The 22,677-nt window shown below is 36.5% G+C and overlaps 1 long non-coding RNA gene across 1 annotated transcript in view; it reads right to left on the bottom strand.

The window, feature by feature from the left end:
• Positions 1 to 22,677, bottom strand: part of LOC125326800 — a 143,696-nt gene that overhangs the window by 5,003 nt on the left and 116,016 nt on the right. The window contains exon 3 of the long non-coding RNA XR_007204008.1: positions 1,662 to 3,798. This is a non-coding gene — a long non-coding RNA (uncharacterized LOC125326800). The remainder of the gene's footprint in view (positions 1 to 1,661; positions 3,799 to 22,677) is intronic.

Here is a 22,677-nt window from a genome sequence, read left to right as displayed (position 1 = left end):
GCTTTGTCCCTTGAACAATGATACACTCACTTTGTATCTCTGACATCCTGGACAGGGAATCTTTAGCTAAACATGGATGTGCATGCATGCCCTGATAATCAACAGAGCTCTAACTGCTCTAGAATGCTGTAGCATGGCACATGTTCTGCAATTTGGAACATGGTACCTCTCCTAAAACGTGGGCTTATGCCCATCTGGTTAAACATTAACTCACTGATGTTTAACTTTCTGCTGAGCAGATACATTTTGAAAACTGAGTTATTTATAAACATTGTAAACATATAATAAGATTGTACCATATGTAGCTTTTATTTGCTTTCTGTTCATCCTGTAAACATAGAACATGTAGATTTCCCTTAGTGAGCCTAATGTGAATTCTTTGGTCACCCTATGGATATCTCATATTCTATGACAGTTACAGTGACAAAGTATGACTGGATTTGCATATTATTTGAACAAAACTCTTTGATTTCAAAGCTAAAAAAATACACAATATTAGCAACTTAAGGAAAAAAACTATTCACCATAATACACAAACCAGTATACCAATCCTATTTCTGAGATTTATTGGAGAAACTGTCAGGGAAGTGAGTACCAGGCAGGTGGATCATTTGACTGGGATTAAAAGTAAGATAGCAAATTCACAACTAAGTAAATCATCCCAGTAGCTGCCGAACATCCTGGCACTAGAGATAGAAATTTCTAAGTAAATCTAAAAAAGACATTCCATTAAAAAGCAAAAAGAAATCAGGAAAGGGATATCCTAACACAGCAAGTTTAGACTGTCTGGCATCACAGGTTCAAATGCTCTCACTGACTCAGCCACTCCAAGTACTCATCAGCAGAATATATTAAATGATGTGAATGCAATTATGACTAAATCTTGCAGAATGACAGTATCATTAAAAAAATAACAAAGAAAATATTTTGTAAATTTTTGCTTGAATATTAACAGCATAATGATGCCTTTTTTAACAATAATGGTTTATTCTTTGCTACTGTCTGGCATTTTTATCATTATACTGCCACCTGTTCTCATTCCCAGAAAGGTCTGCTTTTGAAAAGTGTCTTATTTCTATGAAGTGAAGTATTCTGGCTGAAACTGCAATTGAGAGTAAAATATTGTCATTGTTACAAAACTTACCGGTCTGAACAAGATTTTCATACGAAATTTTTATAGGGAAGATTGCAAAAGTGAGAAAGTAAGAAATAACTGAAAATGGAAAGAGCAAGAAAGAAGCCCTATGTACGTAGGAAAGAAGAACAAGAGAAATTTGCAAGTAATACCAGGCATGGAAGTAAATAGATTAGATTTTTGTTACAGGATGTCCTTGTTATCCCAGATCTAGTTACAGTTATAGTTCACAACATTCAGTTTATTCCCTTTTATCACAGCATTAATTGTATGGCCATAGTAAATCAATAAGATAATACAATAAATTTAACTTTTATTTTCCATTCAGTCTCAAACAAGTTGCAGGTCTAACCCTTTCAGTCTTTCTTTTACATATTAGCAGCTATACTGTTTGGGACAAAACTGTGGAAGACTCTAAACTGATGACTCAAAATAGGACACCAAAGTGTACCAGGAAATGTAAGCTGGTAATAGAGGGACTCACTAAGGAAAGAAGACAAATATACTGAAAATACTATTCCAATACCTGTTTTCGAGAGCAGCATGTCACATTCAGGGTGTTAGCAGAAGAGCTGCATACAGAATTTAGGATGACAGCACAAGGCAAAAAGTTTGTTGAAGCAGTCTTCCCCTCCATAACTGTATAGGGATATAAATTTAACCATTTGTTCTTTTGAATATAAAGCCAGCCATATTGCAAGAGACATAATTTCACATATTAGATATGTCAACTATATCCTGGAAAATGCCACAGTCTAGAATTAACTGTTTTATTTAAATTGTTGTTCTATGAGTTGTGTCTTTATTGAAGCTTTTGACTGATACATAAGCACACAATTAGGGTACAAAAAAGTGTATGTTGTTTTTATTTTTCTCATGCTCACAAGTCTGTTAAGCTGGACTGTCCTAGGTTTGCTGATTAGACTCAAATAACTGCAAATCAAATCTTCATCTTCACATCATAGAAACAAAAGCAAGTGTCATTCTTTTCTGTGGTATGCCATAGTGAGCCAGAGTTACTTTCCAGAGGTGAATAACTCTTGTCAACTACTTAATAAGTGCTTCACCAATGACTCAGTGGCCTTCCTGGTGCAGACTTTCTTGGTGTGCATTTAGGATGACCATGTGTTGTAGTTTAACCCATGTGACTCACTTGTGGTTTTGCCAATTGTGAGCAATGTAAAGTCATCCTAAATGAGTGCTAATAGAACCTTACAACACCTCACATTCACGTGCATTCTTTACACAGCGCACAACATACTGGAGAATTAATTTCTCAATGTTTAGTTTTTGGAAGAAATTACGCAGCTCTCTGTGTCAGCTGAGATCTATTTTATGGAAGACAGGACTAGGAGAGGTGGTAAAATGGTTGTGTTTTACATGTTTGCGTCTCTCTAGTCTTGGGACTAGTGGGTTTAACTATGGCTTGTGCCAGCTGCTAATGTTTGTGCCAAACAAGATCTGCTTTTATGCCAGTGGACGGGAAATTGCTGTCAAAGGAACTTTTATAGTATTCCGTTTGCATAATGGAATCTCATAAACATCAAGGAATACCTTGGAGCTTTAATAAACATGGTGAAATCTTGTCTCCATTGGGATTTTTGCCACAGATATCAGAGGAGGCAGGATTTGAAATTGCTGTGTTTAAGACTGCTTTGCTTCAGGGGCTGTAATGCCTGTCCAGAGATTGTGAAGGTATAGCAGGAATGCCAAGTGGAAAAACCACACTCCTTTTAGTGTCATGAGGGATGGTTTTGATTCAAAGAGGTATGTCATTCTGGGAGCTTTTATTCACTGTCTGCAGCTAACACTGCTTAGGTAAATGGCAGCCAACCTCCTCAGCACTCTGGAATGCATCTCACTGGATCCCGTAGACTCATGTACATTCAGGTTTCTCAGGTGGTCATGAAAATGATCTTTTCTTACAGTGGGATGGACTTTTCTCCCCCATCCTGCCATCTATCCACTCAAGAGGTGTGGGAAGAGAAGCTGCCATTGAAAACTCAGTCAAAGAAGTTGTTGAGCACATCAGCCTTCTCCATTTTTACCAGTTTGTCAGTTCATTTATCAGGATGGCACAGCTTCTTTGACCTTCTTCTTCTGGTTTAGATACCTGTAGAAGCCCTTCCTGCTATTCTTTGCCAAGTACACAACCATACGTCAGCTCTGTGCCCTTCCCAGGTCGCCTGTCCTTGTGTCCAGTGCCTGTGCATTTGCTTCTTTCCCTTTAGTTTGACCAGCAGTTCCCTCATTCCCTGAGTTCCATTCAGCCATTCTAGTCTCTTGCTTTCCTTGCCCATTTTCTTGGTCCTGGGAATTGTGAGTTCTTGCACTCTATGGAAGACTTCCTTAAATATCTGCCAGCTCCATTTCACTCCCTTATCCCTGAAGGCAGTCTCCCAGGGGATCCTATTGACTATTTCCTTAAAGAGATAGAAGTTTTCTTTCCGAAAGTTCAGGCACCAAATCTTTAATCCTTATCTGACTCATATCCTTTAGGACTGTAAACTCCACAAACTCCATCAGGCTGCCTCCAATCTTGATGTCCCTGATTCGCTCCCTTACGTTGGTGACCACCAGATCCAGCACTGCATCCCTTCTGGTAGAAGTCTCTTGGATTGCATGGAATTATTTTTCAATAACATTTCTTCTGCCTCAGAGAACTGTAAAAGATTAAATAAATCTGAGAATTCAAGAAAGAACATTTAAAAGCCCAGATACAAGGTCTGAAACTTTGGGAAATATAATTTGTTCTGCAGCATGAGTATTGCTCTAAGATAATATAAAAATACGTGCCAAATTTTGCTTTAATTCAATTCAATATAAATCAGGAATAGTTAAAAGTATTGATACACTTCTTAATTTATATGCATTCAGCCATAATATAAAAACAGCCCACATATTTAACATATGTTTTCATATCACTATGGAAGAAATATTTAAATGCCTCTTTGCCAGATAAGCACTTTAATAGGAATATACTCTACAATTAGACATAGGCATTGTATTTTAAGTCTCAAGAAGAAACTACGCTCATCAGTTATCATAGATATATAGGATATTACTGGCAGCAGTGGCATGTCCTAAAAGTCCTTGCTAAAGAATTAAATTTACAAACTCTGATGGGCCACACTTGATGACACATCACTTAACTGTTATAAACAGTCAGCAAGACGTAACTGAAAACAATTATTTCACTTAATTAGCGAGCCTGGTGAGAGAAACCTTACATCTATTTCCTTTTGCAGGATTATTTTTAAAAGGTGAACATGGGTTGGCAAAGAGTTATGGTAGTAAAACAATGGAGTATATTCTAGAAGAACAGTCAAGATGAACAAGAGAAATGGCAATTCATTTCTATTCTGAGAGACATTAGGGTCACGCACGCACGCTTCCATTGATCCTTAAAACAACTCATCTAATCCCATGTCAGCAATATTGAATCATTCAAATAATGTACTGATCTATCAGAAGTTTCCATGGACCGTGCCATCTGAAACCTTCATTTAGTTGATGAAATTACCAGTGGGGAAAGAGGAGATGCACATATCAGTGGCATGTAACAGCCTAGGGAAAGAACAGCTTTTCTGAGTCACAGCAAATGTCCATCTAGTCCTGTATCTTCAACCACCAGCTAAGGAATAAGGGAGGTGTGAGTATGTAGAAACACTTTATTGGCACATCCATCCAGTTTCTCAGGAATTTCCCTAAGCCAGAAGACTACTTCATTACAAAATAATCTTACAGAAATATTTTTAGACTTCAGTCTAAATTGTCAAACGTGTTGCTGACACACGTATTTTGCTTTGCTTTCAGTTAACTTTGCAATATTTATTTTGAAATTATTTACACAGCTATAAAAACCACCACATTAACTGGAGAGCTGACTAAGCAGAGGATAGCAGCATGTCATGATCTGGGATTACTAAAATAACAGCATTAAAACATGAATACAGGTGTTGGTATTATGGATGCATTCATAGTGAAGGCCAAATGTCCTAGCTTATTTTAGGTTCAGTAAACTTGAAAAAGATCACATAATTACCTGAACATTGATTTAGTGTTTCAGTTTACTCTTTAATTCCATTCTCATCACTTCCATGAAAGTTCATTTTTATTTCCTTAAATTGATTACTAAATTCCCTACAGTTTTACTTTAGAAGCAGAAAATAATGTAGTATATGATATTAGTCATGTTATTTTTCTTTTTCCAGGGCAGCAGTAAGAGGTGGCAGAGTTCAATGCCCCTTTATGCTGGGCAGAGTGAAAAAACATGCACACTCCCTGAGCTTACAGGCTTCACTATTGTAATGAAATACAGTTCAAGTGACAGAAAAAAGGCAGAGAGCACTTACAAGAACATGAGTCACACCAAAGGTCTGCCTAGTTCATATTTTGCTCCTGACAGTGATCCAAAGTGGAGGTCCAGGGAGAGCAGAAGAGTAGAGCAAGTACATACAATGCTTCCCCTGAGTTTTCTTCCACCCCTAAATCATGGATGTCACAGTTCCTGTGTTTCTAAATACTCTGATTACTGTACAGAGAACAAAGATAAATTCAAAATCCCAATGTTTTCAAATTACCAAGCTAAAATTTAGTCTTAAGAACATTTATATTGATTCTTAAAAGCATTTCCACATACTTCATCAAAGCCTTTGGAAAACACTGATTGAAAGTACCAACTCAGTTTTTTTCCAAACAGAAATACATTGCAGTCATTGGTGATATAGGAATGTAATATTACATGTTATTCAGACTAAATTTCAGGTGTTGATTCATGAAATTATTCATAGAGTCATAGAATGTTAGTCATAGAATGTTGTCATAGACCTTGTAAAGCTCATCTAGTTCAACCCCCCTGCAGTGAGCAGGCACATCATCAACTAGATCAGAGCCCAGAGCTATGGACAACCTGACCTTGAATGTTTCCAGGCACCCTCTTTCATTTCGGCACAAGGTCATTCCCCCTTGTCCTCTCACTACATGCCCTTGTAAAAAGTCAATCTCCAGCTCTTTTGTAGGGGAGCCCTTTAGGTACTGGAAGGTGCTCTAAGGTCCCCCTGGAGCCTTGTCTTCCCCAGGCTGAACACCCCCAACTCTCTCAGCCTGTCTCCATAGGAGAGGTGTTCCAGCCCTCTGATCATCTTTTTTTCGTTTTGTTTCTACGGGTCTTTCTTGTATACACCCTTAGGAAATTGAATTTATTTAGATAACTTTTTAAAAACCATTTGAAGGGTTTTACGATCTAAGTAATTGAGATAATTTTGAAAATCTTATTATTCAAAAGAGACAATAACATATAAATTGAGAGAGTTTTTAGGTAAGAGTAGCAGGACCTCGAGGTAGCACAGAAAATGTGTTATATTTTTGACAGCTCTAAAGGAAATCAGAAGAATTCATCACTACACAACTTCAGTGTTCAGACATGTTTTATAGGTTTTCAGCTGGACATGCTTAAAGAACTTCAAAGGGTTCTTTTGTACCTTGATGTAGACTAACAAAGCACCTTATCTGTCATTATCAGTCTAGCATCATTTGTTTCAGATATTCCAGTAAAGACTGAAAATTGCAAGGGAAAAAAAAAGTTACTAACACAGTTTGTGGATGCATCTGAGACTGCACAGGTTTGTGCAGCTTTCCAGAAGTACCCTATAGCATAGCAAATTGATTTCCACATGTTCCTCAGTATTCTCTGCTGTTCATCAAGGCCTCAAGATAATACGGTCCATAGCTGGAAGTTAGAACAGATGTAGCATACTAATCTGGAAATCACTAGTTTCTGATTATGAGTTTTAACATGTCTCTTTTACACTTCTGAATTTTAATAGTTATTAGAGTGTAAGCCTTGGAATATAGCTCAGTTGAACATTGAGATCAAATCAAAAGAGCAAGGATATCAGAAATTAAAACAGATACAATACGTGCTGCCAAAGAAAAAAAACCCCAGACATAAATAACACTTCCTTCTTCTCAAAAATATCATTTTGTTTCTATTGGTGCTGGCAACCAGAGTACATACTCCCTTGCTCCCTTCAGAAACTCATACTTTTCTCTTCTATACCTCAGGATTATGGTGAATGGGTTGCAAATATCTCAGTATTAAGTTCAGCTATAAAAACAGCCATTTAATTCACAAATGCAGAGGCTATTCAGTTTAAAATATGATCTTTTTGCTTCTAGGATGCAGTTTCAAAGCTACTGTTCCTCTGTGTATGTGCATGTGTAAGTCAGTACACGTGTAAGTGCCTGTTCGCTGTCCAGTGAACAAACTTGCATTGAACTGGCAAATGCAAAGAGGGTTCCTAACGAGGTAACTCCCCTGAGAAATAAATATATTGCCTCATAACTCAGCTCTCTCTTGGTAGATTTCTCCATAAATCTGCAGAAATCAGAGGAGCAGCGTCACGAGACAACGTCAGGAGGGAGAAGGGGCTATTGTGTGGTCACATTCTAAAGCAGAGGAAAAGTGAGAAGTGAGCTGTGTGAGACATCAGCATCTGTGAGCAGGCAGTTAGATGCAGGTAGTCAGTGCCACTTCCATGTGCTCATTCTCCAGACCTCTCCATACTTTGCACAGGTCATTGCTGGTCTGACTTTTTCAGCCTTACACAGATGAACGCGTGAATTTCTTATGAGAACTTTGCATAAACTGTGGTTCAAATTTCATTGAAACTGATGTCTGCCAAGAATAGTATTTTACTGGTGCTAAAGGCTCTGATAACTTGTATTTTACAAATCGTAATTTATATGCATCACAGGAGTATATTATATCAGAGAAAAACTAGGTTTTCTGTTTTAATCAGTACTAAATCAATGTTATAAACACAATCAGAAATATTTATTACTTTTCACTAAAAATTATCTTCTTTGATCTTTAAAAGTTAGACAAGGTATCTGTATTTGCTTTGTAAGGTTTAAAAGTCACAAAAATTATAAAATATTAAGAACTGACCTCCAACTTATTGTTTACAAGAAGAGACAAGGTTACTGTAAAAGAAATTTCTTAATGAACTTCAGCCAATTGGGTTTTAAGTTAGTGCCAAATTGAAGCTTCAAAACCAATCTAAATTTCACAAGTCTATAGTCTTGTAATCTCCTGCTTTATTGTCCATCATCTTATTTCTGTGTCTTGAAACTTCCAAGACAGCTAGTTCATTTGGCATTATTTCCTAAGGCACAAATCAAGATTTAGTCCAAACTTGTCAAAGCAGAAATTTTTAAGACAACAATTTTCCCCTGCAGACATCCAGAATTATGAAAAATGTACTCTAACTTTTCACTAATGACAGTTAAGAAAAATACAGTGCTGTTTCTGCCATAGTTTGCTCTGCTGTCAAACATTGTCTCAGTACACTTCTTATGTATCTGTGTGTGCTTCCTAAATAGCTTTGGAACTCACAGTCTGATTTCAGTGGAAATGAAACAAAAGGACACTGATCTCAAAGATTATTGTGTTTCCATGCATTTTGCATAAATATAAAACTGAGGAGTGAGATCAGATTCTGTAAGTTTGTGGCTGAAGGAAAGACTGTAAAAGGAGTGCAAAATTTTTATGATACCTGACAATCTGCATGCCAGCACTTATAAATATTCAGTATTAAGAAAAGCCACAGCATTTTTGTACCTTAACCATCAAGGCCAAACAACTGCAAGGCACCAGTCCATAGGAAATGGGGCTTCATTCATGCTGCAGCTCTACGTGCCACTTGTTAGTTCTATTACTTTTTCATTAGTCAAACATGGATTTATAGCCAGAGGGGACTGCAGCCAGTGTGTAAGAAATCTTAGTCTCCATTATTAACACAACAAAGTTCTGTGCATTTGTCCGAGATTTCTGATATCTGAGCTCCAGCCAAAGTGCCACGATGAATGGACAGTGTAGCCAGAATCTGCACAATTCAGTCTCAGAATCCCTCATGCTTTGGGTTTACTGTAGAAGTGTTGTGTAATCACCCTGTACAGGAGCATACCTCTCCTTATATACCAGCTAAGATCAGTGGCGATGGAATTAGTTTAAGCAAATTCAAGTAATGAAAACAATCACTCATTTCCAGTGTTCCATGTACAGATTCAGCAGATAAAAGAGAATATCATTCTCCACCAGTTTGGTGACTACTTGGAATGGACGGGAAAAAGGGCCATTTTGAAGGTATGTTCACTGGGAGGAGCAGACTTCATAAACAGAGGATGCTGAAGACCACATGTAAAATTACCACGTTCTGCATGCTGCTGTGAGCACAATGAGCTAACAGTGAGTTCTCAGCTGGTCATATTAGGCTGTATGAAGGTGCTGCACTAAGGTAGCTGGAATTTAATTGAACCTGCATGGGTGTCTCTGCCCAGTATTTCCCAGGTTTTTGCAGGCTAACACAACCAAAGGGAGCTCAGACCTGCCTCTATTTGCCAGTGCAGGCATGTCCTCCTTCACATATTTTTAGTGTGATTTTAGGCAAGTTATAATCAGTAAAAAATGGGTGGGTCTGGAAAATGGTTAGAACTTGTCTGGAATTTTTGGTGAAACATCAAGAAATTCTAATTCTTCAAAACACAGGCTTTTTGTGGAACTGTACTGATTTTGAAAGGGAAATCATAGGAGGATAATTCAGATTGAGAGGCACGTATATGGCCAAAAGTGAAGACCTAAAAACCTAGATGGTCATGAAGCCAATCAACAGCAGTTTTCATCTAGGGCTTAGGCAGCCAGGTTCAGAAATCTTTGGGTTGCAATCAGATATAGCAGAGATATAAGATCCAAATGACAGTCTGATCTCCATCTGAGATTAGGAAAGCAGTAAATGAAATTATGGACTTTTGCAACACTCTAGTAGAACATCAAAATATTGTGTGTAATAGCCCTGCTTAGGCTAGGTAGGGTTTGGAAAGTTATTTTGCAACTATCTGAACTCACACATCAACTTTGCTACAAAGATATATAAGGCTTTAGCAGTTTTTAAAGTTACTGCAGCTCTGACCTCTACTGCAAGAAGCTGCTCAAGAACAGAGCCCTTCTCTCAGATGACACATTCAAATACCTTTGACTTGGCATGAGACGTTGGGCAATTTTTGGACAGTAAGATTTTTTTCTATGGGCATGCTCATGCAAAATATATGTGTATCCTATTATCATCAGAATTTTATTCTTCACAATTATTCTATAAAAATGATTAAAACCCCCCAACCAAAGCAAACAACAACAACAAAAATTAAAGGAGTTATGTGTGAAGTGTAAGGAAAAAATGGTTCTAAATTTATGAATGGCTCTAAATTTATTTGTATCTCCTAACTCCCAAGTACATCTTCTAGCAGTAGCTTCCTATCTAATTTACAACATTCTCCTGTTAACTAAGCCACTGATATTTCAGTAAGGCTATCAATATATAACTTGTACCAATGAACAGATTGATTGAAAACAGATGTCATAGCTATAGCCCTAAATAATTCACAGAATATTTTTCTCTAGGCCAGCTTTGTACAACTCTAGATAATGTCCAGCATTCTAGTGTGAGCTGTTTAATTCCTCTGCTGCTAAAGCACTGTGGTATTCCTAGGAACCCATGCACAGACAACTGTGCAATACACAAACAGATGAGAACCAGGATTAAAATGAAACATTACAAACAGGATTTTTAAACTTACTCAATGAAATCAATAAGAAAGGAACTCATTGCATCCTTTGTTACCTTATCAATCCTGATGTTTTTGTTAATATGCCTTTTCATTTAATATTTTCATTCTGAATTATTTTTAGATTGTCATATTTCTAGCTCTTGATTTCATTACTTCTTTAAATTAACCTACAATAGCTAATTTCATATTAACAAATAGGGTAGAGATAAAAGGTAAGGTCTAACAGGCTAAAAAGTACATACACATTCATTAGCAACCTTCACATTTCTGAGCCCTACTTTTTGTACAATGTCATATAATTTTAAAGAAATTTAGGAAGGGAAATCATGTAGATTAAAATTCAGGATACAAATATGAAGCACAAAAAGTCTAGGGATGGCCTGAACAATGTCAACAAGTATTAGCTTTTAATCAGAAAAAAGCCCCAAACATTTTGCATAGAGTTAAGTACAAGCTTAAAGACTTTACTGTAAAAACTGAATACAGTATAGGACTTTTTCAGATATTTGTCAAAGAAGAGAAAGCTACTGCAGAAAGTTTCTGTCCAGAATTATATTGGAAGGCTATGCATACCGGCAAGATTTACCACTCTTAATGCAAAGGTAGAAAACCAGTGTTCTATAGATCTAGTCTAGCCTAAATGCTTTTGCTGAATTGAGTTCTTAGGAGGAAAAAAACAAACTTTGGTGCCTATTTTCAAATTTCTGCCCAAATGACCTAGAACTATACCCTAGAGTCTATTTGGTGAAAAAGAGATACATCAGAGCATAAACTTACCTCTGTGTGTGTACTGAAGTCTGGGTTCTTCCTCCATTTTAAAACTGATCCTACTTATGAAGAACATTTAAATAGTCTCCTTGAATTTCTAGGAATAATAATTTTCTTAAAATATAAGTCCACTCTTCAATAATTCCTCGATTTGGAAACCAAAATATTAGCAAGAATAAGCAATGTATGATGGTATAATGGCACTGACAGCATGAAAGCATAACAAATATGATATTTTCATATTTTATACTCTTTTAATTTCCGCTGCAGTTTACTGTTCCACTAAAACCCAGTGTAAATGAGGTTCAGCCTTACAATTCTTTTTAAAAGTACATGCTGGTAATTTCATAAATGTCCAGTAAAATTGTATGCAATCTTAAAGATCCATCATATAAATTATTGTTTTAAGAGTATTTTTGCTATCACAGCACACTGAAAATAGATTTTTCATAGACAGAGTTTAATTCAAAATTAGAGAGGTCAATTCAAAATTTTCTGATAAACTATCTCATCCTATATTGGAATAGTGTGCTGCTAATAATTTTCACATCATTGAAAGCAAACTGGAAAATATTAATAAGTCCTTTCCTTAGAGCTGGAGCCAAAAGTGCTTTGGCCAATTTAATTAACTACTGTGTACATTGGTTCTACTGCTTCAGCTTCAGCTGAACACTTTAAAAGCCCTTTGCCAGGTGGCTTATGGCAAAAAAAAGGGCCAGATACAACACATCAAGGGCCCCTCACAATAAATAAATAAACCTAGCTGATATCTATGCTAAAATGTGGGAAATCTAAATGCAGCTTCTTCATATGGCTTTCTCAAGCAAAATTTTGAATATAATTATATTTAAGATTTTTTTTCAGAATATGAATAAAATACACATAGACATACATATAGGCAACTAAACAGTAAATTATGCATTAAGTCCTCCTGAGAACTCTGGCAGTGGGTCTCTCTTCCAAGACAGCAGTGAGATTATTCCATTTGTTTCATGATGACCGTAATTAATTTATCTACCAAAGTCCACTTACATTTTGGAGCAACACAGAACAGGATTTGCAGTGACTCTTTACAGATCTGCTTTTCTCCCCAAAGAGCTGCTTCTTAAATCCCAGCTAGAGTCATCAGCCTCTTCCTACTGAATTACTCTGGAGACAGGTAAGAAGGCAAGCTCTATCTCCATGAAAGCACACATGCCTCTTCCAGCTGTATACAGCTCCCAGTTTTACCTCATGTCATGTTTGTTCAGTTCTTCAAATGACTCTTCAGGTGGAGGGCACTAAGACATCTGAGTTGAACAGACCCCCAGGCTGACATTCAGTACCAGCATTTTATCTGACCTTTCCCCTTACTCACTGGCAAAAGACAACCTCCTACCCCTCAAGTCAGGCTGAAACTCTTCTTGGAGCTTCTCAGTGTTCCTTGAGGAACTGTGAGGAGGCACCCTATGCAAATGAAAACGATTACTACAGTTTTGCCTCCCCATTAATACAAGGAGTGATTTTGACACAACAGCTTGCATGAATATATGAAAATGGAGTAACTAATATTACGCTAGGTTACTGCAGATTAACCAACAGTTTCCACTGGTGAGCTTCACCTTTAACCACTTAAAATTAGCATCAGATAATCATCATTACAATTAACCAATCATTATCTTAATCAAACATGCATATATCAAAGCAGAACAGGACATTCTGACTATCAGTAAAACTACAGAAATGCTGATGAGTAACATCATCTTCCCACATTTTTGACTCAGAGTACTGTATTGAATTTTTTTAGGAAAATGCATGCTTTCTGTCTGTTGTTTTGTCCTGTTGTTTCTCCAAAGAAATAGAGACAGTGTTACTTCTATCTTCTGTCAAAGTATGATTACTCATAATCGTATTTTTTTCCAGTGTATTCTGAACTTACTTCAGTGACAGCACTCCTTCCAGCAGAAATCACCCCACTGCTTGAACAGGCCTCTACTTCACAGCACCTTTATATATTTCAATTGAATCTTAATGTTCTTACTTATTTTATTTCTGTTTGCATCACCATAAATATGGTGCTCATGCTCTGTTCCTTTTTCATCATTACATCTCACATTCCCATATTCTGTACAAGTGCTGCTCATGAAAGCTATGTTTGTTTATCATTTTTCTTATTTCCTAAATCACCTCCTAAATTTCTTATGTGGGTCTGGATGTAAATACATACTGCAATTTAAAGATATGTTGTGAGTGTGAAAGAGAGAAAATGTGCATGGGAGATCTGTTCTTCCAGTCCTATGCCAATGTTTTTTTCTAGGCAGAAGTCCCTGGAAATAACCACATTTCCAGCACTTGAAATATCCTAAATTTATTTCAATAAATGGAACATTATTAGGAGACTGTCTTCCAAAATAGGTGGCAGACAATAAACTTAACCAAAAATAATTGTATTTTAATAGGAAGTATACACAGATCATTAAGGTTCAGAATCAAAAGTCCATGGCATTAAATTAATCCTTGGTCAGGGTTTTTCAGGTGAATCCAGCCTGCTGCCTTCTCTTTCCAAGGAGGACTGTTCTCCAACCCCCTGCCAGCTCAGCTTTTATGTGCTCATGTGCTTTATCACAGCCCCTCCTGATATTTCCAGTTTGATACTTTCTTCCCACATGAAACCTTTAACAGCTAAATAGATATGCCCAGCCATGAGGCATGGCTTGATTTACTCACGGTTTAGCTGCTAATTATACAAGCCTGCTGCAATTGCCAGCTTTGGAGCAGTGGAAGAGCATGGGGTATATAGGAAAGGGAAGTATCTCTTTCAGGGTAGTGTAAGGCACATGCATGTACACAACAGCAGTCAAAAACCAGGCTCCAGCTCCTGCAGCTACCAGTACTGCAGCATATTCCACTCCCTGTCCTGCTGCTCCCCCAGGCATCCAGTCAATTTTCAAGATGTCTTAGATGGGAGTAATTCAGTGGCCACTCACTGCTTAGAATGTATATTTTATTTCATAAATATGTTTGTGGCAGTTTCTCATCATCACTTTTCACTAGTGCCTTTCTAAATTAACATCCTTTGTAACCCTTTTTCTCCTCTTTAGAGACACATACCAAACTATACAGTCTTAATTTTGGTTTTTACTCAAAAGATCAACAGGCAAAAATAAAGAGGGGAAAAAAAGTTGGCAGAAGCTCACATGGTGTTGAAACAGTTCACAAGAAGCACAAGGTGGTCACAGCCCACCTACTCAACAGTGCATCGTGCACCCTTTGTACTCTCTGTCTTTAGAGGGCCTCTAGCAGCACCCAGCGGAACACCTCAAAAAGAAAAATATCACTTTCACATAAATTGCTGAAGAGAGCCTTATTCCTTCAGTGTGTACCACTCAGAGTTTTACCTGTTTGTCTGCATGATTAAATAAATGATGGCTCTTGGGATCACAGTGTTCCTGAATAGGTGCTGTAGCACATTGAGTTGGGATGGGTATTTTGTTGAACTGTGACAGCTGATTATGCTGATGCTTCTGTCAAGCATTGAGACTCCTGGGCTGACACCCAGAGCATGGGGAAGGAGGTAAGACATTGGACTTCTTTTTTAACCAGTACTCTGTTTAGAGGTCTCTGCCCGTATCTCAGGAGGAGTCCTATAGACACAATGCTCTGGTTCTATTTTGAAAAGAAAAGTAAAATTGGAACTAACATGTTGTGCTCGCAGTTCAGATATTCTCACTAAGTAATGCTTCCTCCTGATGTACATTTCAAATTCCAATCCTCTTGCCGAGTTAAAAACCTAGAATTCAATATAAAGAATTATGCTTGTGAGATAGAATAAATAGTCCCCCTATCTACTCAGAAGAAACTTCTGTTGATTAGTAACAAATGCAACCATAAAAACCTGTATCAAAAGGAAAATGCCTTTATTCATTATTTTCTCAAATTGCTTTCAAGTGCTAGGTTTTTTATTAGCTTTATTTTTTAGAAAATATACTATTATATGTAGCTACTTGGATCTTTTCCTAAATGTTTATTTATTCACAAAAAAATAGCTTTTATATTTTACACACAGAAGTTTCACAATAGACAATTTCTAAACATTTAGAAACTTCAAGGGATCACTATTTTTATTCCTACTTCGACATTAATTTTGCTTTTTTTCCAAAGCGGCACAAGCTGTTTTTCTCATTCTTACCGTGAACTGCTTTGAACATCATTTCCATTGAGTATGCCAACTTTTCATATTTTGTGAGCCAAGGCCTCCTAATTTCATAGCCAGCTTGCATCACCATGCAAGTTCAATTTCTATTTTATACCTTAAGGATTACAATGATGAAATCTGACCCAGTTACCTTAGGGCTAAAAAGACTGAAGTTTTGATCAGTGATCACTGTCAGCTTTAGCACACATTTTCTTTAATCCTTCTTAGCGTGCTGGAGCCATTAGGATTGTTTTTGCTGGGCTTTGGACTGGAAACAATCCTTAATTTAATCATGAACGTTTGTTCACATAAACCAAATTTTTGGGTCTGTTAAAGTTTCATTAAACATGTTGTGTGTTCAGCCATGCTTAGAGACTTAAGTGACTGACATTCACAGAGAAATTATTCATGACAGCCAATTTTCTGTCAAGGTCCTCAAAAAAATACACCTTTGAATATATGAAACGCAAGGTATTTCTTTCAAACAGAAATAAGCCAAATGAAAATACTCCAGAAAATAACAAGATGTGGAACTAAATGTAGTGGAAAATAGACAAATCATCTCTCATTCCCAATTTATCCACCTCTCCCACTGCATTCCCCCCATGCTTTCAAATACATGAGTATATACACAAGGAGAAATCTAACGTGATCAGTCTTTGTTTTTAATGAAGCAAAAGAAAAGCAGAATATCATACTTGGAGTTTACTCTGTGCTAGCACCTTTTTTAACAGAGCTGTTTCATCCTGACCTGATATATTGGAAATCAACACTTTCACCAACTTTTGATAAACAATTAAGTGGTTTAGTAATGCAAAGCAAAATATTTTGAGGATCTGAGTAAGATCATCCAACTAATTCCTGCAATGGGTATTTTATTTGAGTTAAAATGGGAGATCAGCTCACACCACAGAGATCTAATTTCATCAAAACTTAAACTCCATATTCAGCAGCTTGAGAGATTCAATTACTCATTAATCAAGACCCGCAACAGAGGGATAATTATTCTTTAGTATTTCTTAATTTACTGAGGTTTTCACTGTGTTTACAAGGACTGCACTGTTAGTCACTTCAAAATAAGTTTGTTCCCTTGAAGGGAGAATGCCCCATTATTATCTTAGCAGCTACTGTACATAATTTTTTCTAGGCAGAGTTAACCTTTATTAAATGAGTCTGTGCAAAATCTCCATACTGCACAAGGCTGGCAGTGGATTGGTCTGACAGACACTGAAGCCAGGTACATTTCTCATGTTTACAGTGCACATACCATAGCTTTAGTTCCTCCACAGTAGAAAGGAGTGTTGAAAAAAGTCTTAAAACAAAAAAAACAAATGCAGGTACAAAATGGATCTGTTTCTCCAATGACCCATAACATTATCATGGAAGAGGAACAAGTTCTTCTAAAAGGGAGATACTCAGGATGTTATGGTAGCCCTGGACACAATCCCTAGTTCAGGAATAGTTATCTTCCCTCCAGTGATTTCTACCATCTCACATACCCTAAAAAAGTTCATCTCCTGTGTTTTCATGTACTTGTTAAGCTTTTTCACACACATAGGTTTCTTCCACATATTATCACTTATGTATGACCTTACTAAAAGCAATGCCATCCCATAAGCTACAGTACAAATGTGCATACAATTCACTAGTTCTGGATATGACTGGAGATGTTGATTTTTTAGAAATAATGTTACTAAAGTGGGCATCAATTTGTAAATTACTGTGATATTTGGATGCCTAAAACCCTACTGGGATTTTGAAGTTTCTTAGCAGATAAAACATAGGAAAAACTTTAATTTTCTTAAACTAAGCATGTTGTGCTTCCTTGCATCTTTTAAAAGCTATCCTGTGTCCTTTTCTTAAGTTGCACACAATTTTATATAGTATTTTGTTTTTACTTATAGATGTATTTAGAAGTACATAAACTACAATGCTACAGAACTTGTATAAATAACAGACTTGCAGCAAGACATTTATATTATTGTCTGAGATTTCCAAAATCTTAAAATTTTTTCCCACATCCACCTTTGTAATCATGTAGGTAGTTCCTTAATATCTATCCTCAAGTTATACAAGCACATAGAAGTAGTTAATATTACTTCTACTTTAGCATTTCTGACCGCTTGCTAATCTGGAAACAGTAGAGGTCATTTAAATCCTTGCCTGGTTAGCAACTCTGCTTAAAGACTAGTAGAAGCTTCAGTATTCTACAGTTGAAAGAGCTTCATTACCTCAGAAAAACTATATCCCACTCTTTGGTCCTGTACTTTTTGGCAACCCAATCTTTTTATCCTGTTTCATCAGGTGTGAGTGATACAAGATACTTACAATACATTTCTATTCCTCCTTAAACAGACTAGCATAAGCTTTATTATTAAAATATGGTTGTATACTACATAAAATTCTGTTTGGTTTTAAGTATGAAATGTTTGAGAAAGGTTTAGGAGATTATGCAGTTCAAGATAACTTTCACACATAGTAGAATTCTAAAAAATTATTGCTCCCAGGAAGAACTTTGTTCATTTTGCATTATGCATAACTGTCTTCTGCTGTTTTACTTACAACCACATCATTTAAATATCCTACCACACAAGTTTCTTCCTTCTTAACCTGCAGCCATGGTGACACAATTCTACTCTCATTGCAAAGGGGAGAAACAAGTTCAATCTCAATAAAGCAGAAGTTTCTGCACTAATATTAAACTATACACAAACTCTATGGTCTAGAAATTGCTTCCAAGTTAAAGACACAGAGAAGAAAAAATACATGTTGAAACAAATCATCTTTTACCCATTAATTTGATGAAACTGGAGTAACACTAAAAATACTCTTCAACACCACTGGGAGTGAGAAGTCAATATTACAGCAAGGAGTGATGCATGCAATTGCATGAGGCAAATAGATTCCTTTTAACTGTTAGTTGTAATGAAAGTAACTTTGTAACAGCCAAATGAGTTTACTGCCTGTGGGTTGATTTATAAGTGTATGTACACGTGAACATGTGTGTGTGTATTGACTCACATCTGTGTGTCCTCTCCCAACTGAGATATCAGTTACTAATATTGATTAACCACATTTCTCTTAGCTTAAGTATTCTTAGACTATCTCACAAGCAAGGATCTTCCAAGAACAGGCAAGAACCAAGACTTAGTGTATTCTTTCCCAGGGCTATACTTCACATGAATTCACAGATGGCTGTTTTGTAGGTTACAGCAGCTTATTTGGTAAATATTACCTTCCACAGTTATGAGCGGAAGCAGTGCTGGAACTTCTACACCTTTTTTCTACTGCTGTCCAGAATAACTTGAAATTAACTGCTCTGAACGATAGTCCTTTAAATGATCAAGGTCTTTGTACCTGAGATACATCTTAGCAAAGAAAACCATGCTCTGAAACCATAGTAACAAATAAGAGAGAAGCCCCACATTTGGATCCAGCTCCTGCCTCTGAGGACACAGACAGTCCAGTGTTTTTCCTCAGTTTGCAAAGAATAAAGTCTGAAAGTTATTTCCCTAAGCTTTTGAAGAAGAAGGACATAAAAAGAGTCAGTAGATGAATAGGAGGAAAATTGCTGTTTTGGTTCAGGTCTTGACTGGCTACTTTCTGACTGGTGAGTGAGAGAAGAGCTGCCCAACTGCATCACAACAGCTCCTACAAATACATCACTGACATGCCCAAACTAAACCCCCCCAAATAGTCATAAAAGATAACTTATACCCCTGCACCTCTAATCAGTTATTTTTTGTGATAGTCAGATCCTCCAAACCACAAGGAAGAAAGAGGATTACTTTTTTTCAATTTCCACAGTCTTCCCCATCATATACCTATAAAAACCAGCTGATTCCTCACAATGACCTGACTCACTCATTTTCTTCCTCCAGAAGTTTCCCACTTCATAAATCATAATTTCTCCAAAGCTACTCCTTAGCAATATCTGCTTACATGCATAGCTAGTTTAGCTGAGATAGTTGCAGAGAGTAAATTCAATCACATCTGATTGTCTTTTCTTTACCTGTCATCCCTTGTTTCTGTCCTTTTTGATATCAAGGTCTCTTTCTGATTTCCTACTCCTCAACAGGCCTTGAACTGCAGGGTACAGCACATCATAGCAAAATAACTGCCTGGTTTTTTTACAAATTTAACTCTTTCTATTGCTTCAAGAATGACTCAAGTGTATAATACAGAAGGATAACTCATGCTGGAACCTACACCAGCTCTGCATGTTGACCTATTTGATAGTACTACTATATCAGTTCTTATCTTGACATTGTGGGAAAGATCAGGACAGCCTCTCACACACACATGTAAGAATACACATACAAATTTAGGATGATATGCTACCTGTGACTGTATTTAAGTGTCTATACATATGCAGATAGAAAAGTAACGTGGATGTAGATCAAGTGGTCCTGAGCTTGCACCGCATTAGCCTGGACACGGAAGATAAAAAGGAGTTTTCTCTACCATTCTGCTGCTTTCACCAATAAAAGCCTATCTGCCTTGCAGGTAGTTAGCAACACTAGAACGAATTGTAGCGTTACAGTGTCCTGTAACTAATACCCCATTTTCCAATGCAAAGGTTCATTAGGGAAAATGAACATAACTATGTGGATCAGGGGAGAGGGAAGAGTAAGAGAGAGAAGAGAAGGCAAGGTCTGGCAAAATAGAAGGGAGGATGACTGTGTAAGAAATGCAGTTTCCTTAAGAGGAAGGGAGAAAAGGTTTAACAGAAAAAGAAAAGTACAAATGCTATGAGGTGAAATATTGTGGAAAATGACAGCAAGAGGGAAAAGAAGATGGAAAAATGAAAGTCCAGGAAGGAAATGAAACTAGTGCTGAAAGAAGAGCAGGCTACGTATATTTCAAAAATCCCTTATTATTTCTTTTCCTAAAAACAATTTGGGATCACAACTGCATGCTTCATCCCTGAGGTGTTAAATCCCTGAACATAACAATAAAAATTCAATAAAACAAATACTCTGTTAAAGTATTGATTGCATAAAGCCACAGGTTAATGAGCATCTTTCTAACTGGTGAGTCCTGCATATAAATGAGGGATGTGGATCTCAAAAGCTTACAATTCTGGTCCAGCTAAATACTGAGCATGTTACCAGTACATTGTAAGATACTATAATGGGCCAAAAATCATTTTCTTTCTATAAGAACACAATTCTAAATAATAAATATGATTTTACTAATCAAATAGCAAAGATTGAGGCTACAGAATTCATCCTCGTTACAAAACAATATTAGCTCGCTGGATTGCTGTGGGTTGAAGCTCTATCCTTACACAGGCATACAATTTTCATTTTCAGAAGCAGTTGCTAGGATCCTCTTCTGTTTCCTAGCAACATATTTTTAACCTACTTTCCTAGTGCATTGCTTGCCATTAACAAAAAGTCTTTGTAGAAGCAAATTTTCAGCTCTTCTTTCAATACAAGTATATGCATGTAATAGTAAATTGAATATCTATCTGGAGGAGTTACTGAAAATTCACATTTTTCCTGAGATTAAGTGCAATGAATGAAAAAATTATAATGAAGTATCCCTGAAAAACTGCAGATTTTCTATTTCTAGTGTCCTTGTAATTCTGAACTTACTATTATCTCTTTGGGGGGGAAAAAAAGTGTTCCTAACGGAAAAACCTATTGTTTCAGGGGAAAGTTTACTGGAGAATTTGAGAGAACAACCTAATGAAGGCATAGATTTTTAAAATAGATAGTACTCCCTTTTTGATTGTATTGGGATCCTTGGAGTACAATATACTGGATATTAAAGAATCTAACACTAGGGCATATTTTGAAGCCTTATTTAGAAGCAACAACTGAATAAAGATACTTTTTAAAAAATTAACAGAAATGAGACATGTAAAGGGAACAAGGTATACTTCCCATCTCCAGTGCCATTCTCGTAACCATTGTTTAGATATCATCTTAGCAAAATTAAAATCCTCTGGGGCTTTTTTCAAAAGCAGAGTGGTTTTGCCCTGCAGCTAATTAAGCAAGAATTTCAAAACACTGTAAGTACAACATTATTTGCGTGTTCCTGGTATTTCACTTTCACTTCTCATCAAACACACTAAATGATCCAATAACATAACCAAATCATATCTTGCAGCACAATAGGAGCATCACAGAGTTCTTTTGATATCAGTCTGCAGTGGGAAAACCACAGTACCTTCCCTCCAAGAGTTTGTAAACAAACCTTGCATGTTCCATGTAATTTAGAGCAATCAGTCTATGCCATGTCATTATGTTTCCTTTCCAGCAGGCATTCTCATAACCTGTCAGCAGACACTTTGCATTCCAAATAACTAAGCAGGCTTAATCAATATGGGATTCAAAAGGAAGACCAGATCACTTGAAACATATACCAATACATATCTTTTCAAGCTAATATTCAGACACTAAAGAAGGCACAGGAAAGGCCAAATGAGTGACACAGAAAAGCAATGCTGACAGATCCAAATTCTAAAGCATTTTTCCTACTTCTAAACAAGCAAACAAACAAAAAATCCATGTGTAAATTAATAAATATGCATGATCTCAGCCCTGCTCCTATTTATCAGTTCTTACTACAAAAATTACTATTGATTTCCTAGTAAAAATATAAATTTCTATTAAAGTACGAAGATATTGCCCAAAATTGATGTGTTCTATGCCATTGGTATTTTTTTCCCTCTTATGTAAACAATAAAAATGGAAATATTGAAACATGATTTGTGACACCCTATACAGGAAGAAAAGTGTACAGCACATCAGCAACAGAAAAACTGGGTTTTTTTCATAAAGTATTGATTGAAATGTCTGTAAATTCTAACACTGCTCTGCTACATTGGTAATTTAATTGCAACTAATGATAAATTATTAGCTCTGATATTTATAGATAATTTCCTGATTCATGTAAAATTCATTTCAATTGGAAAAATGTTCTTTGTATAATTACATAGATAATAGATTACTTTAGTAACTCT

The sequence above is a fragment of the Corvus hawaiiensis genome, chromosome 5 (genome assembly GCF_020740725.1).
Source record: "Corvus hawaiiensis isolate bCorHaw1 chromosome 5, bCorHaw1.pri.cur, whole genome shotgun sequence".
NCBI lineage: Eukaryota > Metazoa > Chordata > Aves > Passeriformes > Corvidae > Corvus > Corvus hawaiiensis.
This window is presented reverse-complemented; position numbering and strand designations above follow the sequence as displayed.